The following is a 6,883-nucleotide window of genomic DNA, read 5'->3' as shown; positions in this document are numbered from 1 at the left end:
AAATTACAGTTCAGTGCAGCGGTTGGAATTGGAGGCACCCCGGTCGTAGCGCCGCAGTAGTAGAAATGAGGGATGAGGGGTCAAATCACAAAGCCCCACCTTTCCTGCATTAAGCTGGACGGACGAAGCAACCATCATTTCACTCTAGGGCGCGAGAGCATAAAAAAAAGAGAAAACCAATGATGCGTGCGGCACCTACCTAGGGCGCCCTAGGGTAGGGGTCTCCACTACAGATCATTTTTTTTGAAAGCGCCTCCACTACAAATCGGCTTCTCCCTAATCCTCTTGAAGAAAACCGATGATGCGTGCATCGGTAGGGTTTGTAGGAGTACTACTATGGCGTGCGGGGCCACGTCGTAGTAAACGGGAGAGGGATTGAGTTTGAGTCAATGCCTTAAATATGTGTGGGCCGTTTCGTTTTAGGGGAACGAGGCGACATTTTGGGTTTCGGGACCAATGGAGATATAGTGCGTACAAAAAATTATGGACATAGGTTCGATCGAAAGGCAATGATGCATGGGCCCTGCATTTTGATATACCCGGGGCCACGTGAAATTTGCTACTCTACTCAAAACTAGTAAGGTACACATGCATTGAATGAGAATTCGAAACCAAATTATGAATAAATACACACTATAGCATGTAAAGCTTTGAGTCATATATGCATGATGTAGATGTTCGTTTAGTTCTTATAGTTCATCTCATTCAAAATCAATTAGTTTTTTAAAAATGTTAAGATTCATGGGGTTGTGCATTGTAAAGCATAAAGTAAAAAACAAATAATGGCAGTTCATTTAGAAAAAAAAATCAATTATGATACGGAAGATTCTAGAACAAAGGAGAAGTGCTTGTGTTTTGAGGTTTGTGCATTATGCTTAAGTTCAACCAGAGAGTCTTCTAAATTGTACATGTGGCAGATCTGGTGGAGTGTTGATGATATCCAATGGCCAGTAGTCCTCGGATTTGCCATCTCTGCACTGTCGGATTAGCTTCATCCAGCGACCATCTTTCAAAGTTATTCGCACACTATATAGTTCTTGTGCCATAGTTGCATGTCTTGAAAAAAAGCTACTAATGGATTGTACTAGCTATTTAGGAATAGAAGACGTATACATGGAAGTTGTAGGGAAAGAGATGACATGGAGTATCTCAATTCCTATGAGTAGGGATTGAAAAAGAGATGTCATTTGGTTCACATCATAGGAACTTTTCTATTGAAACTAGAGATGACATGTATCTCAATTCCTATGATGAGGGATTAGAAAATAGATGTAATCTATTATATAATTAAAACAAGAGTCAAACAAGCCACCACGTTCGTCCACATATGCTAATATTTTTTACACCATTTGATTAGAATAACAATAGTTGAGATTTAAAGGTTCTTACGTAACATGTAAAAATATATGTACCAACAATATTGAACTTTCATGTTGTCACGTTACATCATAATAGAAGCATAACGTACGTGGAAAAAAGAAAGGCGTGCATTGACATGAGACCAGGATTGCAATAGGAAATACATGTTGTGCTTTGTGTCATGTCCAAATAGACTGGACACGTGTTTAAGACAATCACAAGACAAGGAAATATATGTGTCTTTCCACAGATGCGTGCATGCAAATAAGATCTCGGATGCAACACACAGAATCCCACAACCATGGAAAACTAAACACATCTAGCCGGCCAAACTAGCACACACCCAAGAAAATACAAGCCAGCCTGAACTATGCGACCAAAACACAACCACAAAATTCAAACTCAGTCGATAGTATGCCCAACAAAGATCGAAGCCAGGAAAAACTAAAGTTTCGCATGCAACTTGGTGCCGGCGCCGGACGAAGTCATGCCCAACCTTTGAGCTTCTCAAAAAAAATTTGAAGCGAACCAAATCTTGGCCATGACCAGCACACATCCAATATTGAAGCTAGCCAAATCTGTTGCCCGGCTAAGCACACCATTAATAAAAGAAGATTCTATAGCAGGCAGCGCAACTTTGCTCGATGTCTGACAAAGTCATGTCGAAGCATGCTCGACGCCCGACGAAGCCACAACTAACTGCTCCAATTGACGTCGGAACAAGTGGCGCCAAAGCACTTTTCCCCTGAATCATCAGATTTAGTAATTGTTATTTAGCAATCTTACTTTTTTGCTTGACACTCGACAAAGTCATGCCCAACCATCCTTCTGAGTTACCTGAATCATAAAGGTGCGTAGTTATTATTCTGGATACATTCTTCATAGGAATATTGACTAAGAAAGTTCTAGCCTTCTGGCAGAGAAAACAATGGCATACAAGAAGCGTGGCGACTTCACAACATGGAAGAAAAACTGGAACATTGAAGTGAAACTAATGAGAATGTGGGAATCAAATCTATAGTCGACGAGCTTATGAGCCTCAATATGATCTAGATGGATGAAGGGTTATTCCATAAGATATTTAATTGCAGATTGTTCCATCATTTTAGAACTAAAACAACTTTTGTTTTTCTGTGGAAGTCCTTCCTCTGGACAAAGATTACATTAGTGGTGCCTCTACCCGAAAGAGCATACAGTCAGTAAGTATATTTTTGTTGTGCTTATAGGGAAACACAATTCATGCTAATGTCTGGGAGAATCTGATACACATAGAAATAGAAGATAAATGAGAAATCTATTTATGCATTTGACAATTTGAAAGCTGAAATAATCAGCACAAGGTTATCCACATTACTACTTCGATATTGCTGGCAAAGACATATTACAAGAATGGACCGAGAAAGATAAACAATGCTCAGTTATGTCTATACTTTGTATGCATACCCATTCTTCAAATATTAATTGGACTTCAACCATTGCTGTAAGCATTAAACTTTTCTGCTTATACTCTTTAGGGGTAATAATCCTTACTGTAACCTCCATAATAGTACAAAAGTTCAGCGGTAAGTCAAGTAACGTTACAAGCTCTTCTTTTTAATTAGTAATAATATCTAATATATTTATCATTGTCTAACTATGGTTGTACCTAAAGTGAACCAGTGCCACAAGAATATATACAAATCTAGAATATCTGAAACTCGGGAACTTCTTGACAAGTATGAGATTGCATCCTTTATTACTTATGAACTAATGAATCATATCTAAAAGATATTGATTAGTAGCTTATCCAGTGAATCTAAGGACTATTTTATTTACTGAGATAGAGAAAGCATACTTAACATCTACCAACAACGACACCTATTAGATAAAAAAATAATATACTGAGATAGTGTCTGTCAGCACTATCAAAACCATGTCATGTTCTAAATTTTGAAATACATTCAGACATACACTTTTTTGAATTGTATGTTCTGCAATTTTAAAGTTTTGGAATCAAAAATATGCAATATAAATATATAATAAGATTACTTGATAGCATGTGATATTAGCACTATGTCCTTAATATAGAAAAGATTCAATACTTTCTTTATATTTTTATATATACTTTACTACTATTTTTGCTAAGTAACAATTACCTGAACATATATTAGTTCACCATTACCAGCGCGTTCGTCAAAAGGCTGGACATTCAGCACATATACACCTACCAACCAGAGTTCTACATATTACCTATGCTTTGCTTCACAACTTGAATAAATTATGTTTTCCTAATATGTATGATGGAAGAACAATAGGCGGGAACTTACCTTGCTTCATAAGCTTAATAGCAAAACATGATACAAGTTGATCAGCAGGCTCTCCAGTGTTCCATATAAGGCTAGATTTGCCCCGTGTCGCCATTCTGACTACAAAAAAGCTTCCCACATTTAGACTTAGAAGTAAAGAAAATCCACTTACTAAACAAATTACTTCGAAATCAGTAGTCATCCATCAAAATTATTTTCGCACTAGGTTTTTTAACATCTTGAATAGCAAGAAATCACATTGATATAGGACTATCAAAAGTATTCATATCCACATATGCTAAAAGACTCAATCGTTAATCTTAGATCTTAACAATCCAGATTTTAAGGCGCAAGTTTTACATACAAATATTGTTATATACATAGCTCGGCCCGTCACGTACATGTCCAAATGATTCAACATGCCTTCGATTGCCCTCATGTCTTCCTATTATTAAATATGTCTATTTCGCAGCAATGAATAAGAGACAACAATGAATAGGACTCGAACATGCATACCTAATCAAATAAGCAGCACGTCTCATGTAAATATGAAAAATATATTATCATAACTCTAGATGGTGTCGGCCTCCAACATGCATACCCAATCAAACAAGACGCGCACCTCACGTGCTCAGATATCTAAACACACATATGCAAGCAAATTACGGATCTGATTAGAACTCCAACGGTGTCAGCCACAATAACCCATATAAACATCTCCAACCAACAACACATGCTCACGCCCGAAAGAGTAGACGCCATCCAACAACTACATCATGAATACACCATCGAAGAAATTGAAGTCAGGCAATATGACGAGGCAATCACGACATGGAACTCAACAGTTGACACCAAACAAAGCCACGCCCAACTGCTTCACAGGACAAGCAATTTGGTGTCGGACGAAGTCTTACTCAACTATATCTCACGTAAATCACCAAGTTTGGTAATTATTATGTACTTAGTAAGCTCAATCATTATGGATAAAAGTTTCACAGTAACTTCATCCATTGATAACTATTTGTCCATTCCTTCTGAAGCAAAAGATCTGAGTACAAGAAGTTGAGCGACTTATCAACAAGGGGAGAAAATGGGAACATTCAAGTGAAAGTAATGAGAATGGGATTCGATCAATCCTACAACAAATGAGTTTGTCTGCCTAGATATGATCATGAGTTCCTAACAAAGAACAAGTCTATTCTTTATATATTTAGTTGCAAGTTGTTTTATTCTTTCAAACAAAAATTACTAAGTATATTTAATCATTTTCCCAAGTTTACACAATTCATACTACTATCTGGAAGAATTTGATAGAAACTTTCTAATCAAACATCAATGGGCAGACTATTTACGCATTTAGCAATTTTAAAGTTGCAGAATCCACAAAATGCAATATATTTGCATTGGCAAATACTATATAGCAAGATAAGTTGATAACATGTGAATCTTACCATGATGTCCTTAATCTAGAACAATTTGAATACTTCCTTCATATTGTTATAATTTATGGCTATTTTCGCTAAGTAGCATTCATTTCAGATATACCTACAAACCAGAGTTCTAGAAATTACTTACGCTTCACTTCATACTTGAAGAAATTATGTTTTTCCTAATATGTAGAATGATGGAAGCACAATAGACCGGAACATACCTTGCTTCATAAACTTATTAATAGCAAAACATGATAAACGCCGATCGCATGCTCTCTAGTGTTCCACATACGGCTAGATTAGCCTGATGTCGCCATTCTGACTACAAAAAAACTTCCCACATTTAGACCTTGAAGCAAAGCAAATCCATTAACTAATCACATTACTTCCGAATTAGTAGTCACCCACCAAACTTATTTTCACACCAGGTTCCTTAACATCTCAAATAGCATGAAATCACATTGATAAAAGACTATCAAAAGTAGGGCATATTCTAACTTTTTAAAACATTCATGCATCTACTTTCATCAGTTTATTGTCCTTACTAACAAAAATTATATCTCTCATATGGCCTTTTAAGTTTAGAGAAATCATGAAAAAAATTCTTCAATATCATACACAGCACCGACAATATATGTAAAAAATTCAACCATTGTACGTCAATTAACACATATGAACGAAATTCCAATTAATAAATGAAAGCATTTACAACAATTATGTACTAGGATATTTCCTAGATTACAAGTACACGTACATACTTAATTCTTCATTTTCAAACCAGGTGTCTAAGAAAAATTAAGCTTTAAAATTCTCAAATTCCTTATAAATAAGTTTTACTCTGAAGCTGAATAACTGATTACGTACATATGTACAACCAAGCAAGAGGAGAATTGATAGAATCATGAGAGAATAGGAAGGGATTAATACCTATCTCTTGTCCACAGCCTGGGCTAATAAGAGAACCACCGTGCTGAGCAGTCCGCGGTGTAAGACTTGCCTACATTACCCCATAGATCTCATGGACCATAGCCACGGTGCCATCCATAGTGCCTTTAGATCCAACCATTCTCCGTTGCATGTGTTCGCATGGGAAATTCACAAATTGGTGCAGCCTTCTCCGTAAGCTCCATCAACGCATCCACCCACATCCAGCACCTCAGCTATGACAGCTCGCTGCCGGCCATGACGAGGTTGAGTAGCACGCCACGTTCTCCCTTGCCCTCCCCGTGGCCGCGCCGGCAGACTCGATCCACATGCTAGAGAATAGGCTAGGAATTAGTTTCCTGCTGGTACCAACGACATCTTCCTTCGCCAGCATCAAATCAGGAGAAATGACGCATTTGGATGAGCCTGGTGGGGATCGAACCAGATGAGAGCTGGTGGAGGTATCGAACGAGATGACGAGAGAACTGTATGGGCTGTTTTACTTGGAGAAATAAATGTTATGGAGTGTTTTATTTTTAGCAAGATGTTCCGGAGTGTTTTTTTAGGGATGTTACGGAGTGGTGGCTTGCATCAAAACAGATGGGCATGTATTGGCTTGGTACATGGGCTATGTAAAAGTGAGTTCAGATTTGTTTTCCCATATATTACATTCCCTGCCCTTTCCCAAAAAAATTACATTCCCTGCCCACACTTTTTTGTAACATTCCCTAATACTTCAACGTCAGAAAAAAGATGTCTCATCCTCAAAAAAGAAAAAAATGTTTGGCCAAAATGCAAACTGAAGGGTATGTATAACTACAAGAAGCTAGAACGATTAGCTATGGTGATGTTGTGAAAGAAAATTTAGAAGAAAGATCAATGCCC

General features: G+C 37.4%; 1 long non-coding RNA gene across 2 annotated transcripts; it reads right to left on the bottom strand.

Annotated features, from left to right (window-relative positions):
* Positions 1-1,661: 1,661 nt before the first annotated feature.
* On the bottom strand, positions 1,662-6,562 carry LOC125551694 (uncharacterized). Of its 2 annotated transcripts, XR_007303038.2 has the most exons (5): positions 6,002-6,562; positions 5,296-5,396; positions 3,666-3,764; positions 3,495-3,562; positions 1,662-2,196 (listed from the first exon to the last, which is right to left on the bottom strand). It is a non-coding gene; the product is annotated as an uncharacterized LOC125551694 (long non-coding RNA). The 2 variants fall into 2 exon arrangements; XR_007303035.2 differs by lacking the exon at positions 3,495-3,562 and having other exon boundaries at positions 6,002-6,560.
* Positions 6,563-6,883: the final 321 nt, after the last annotated feature.

Source organism: Triticum urartu, chromosome 4A (genome assembly GCF_056163025.1).
Source record: "Triticum urartu cultivar PI428250 chromosome 4A, HENAU_Tu73, whole genome shotgun sequence".
NCBI lineage: Eukaryota > Viridiplantae > Streptophyta > Magnoliopsida > Poales > Poaceae > Triticum > Triticum urartu.
The sequence above is the reverse complement of the archived record's forward strand: the minus strand, read 5'-3'. Positions and strand labels throughout refer to the sequence as shown.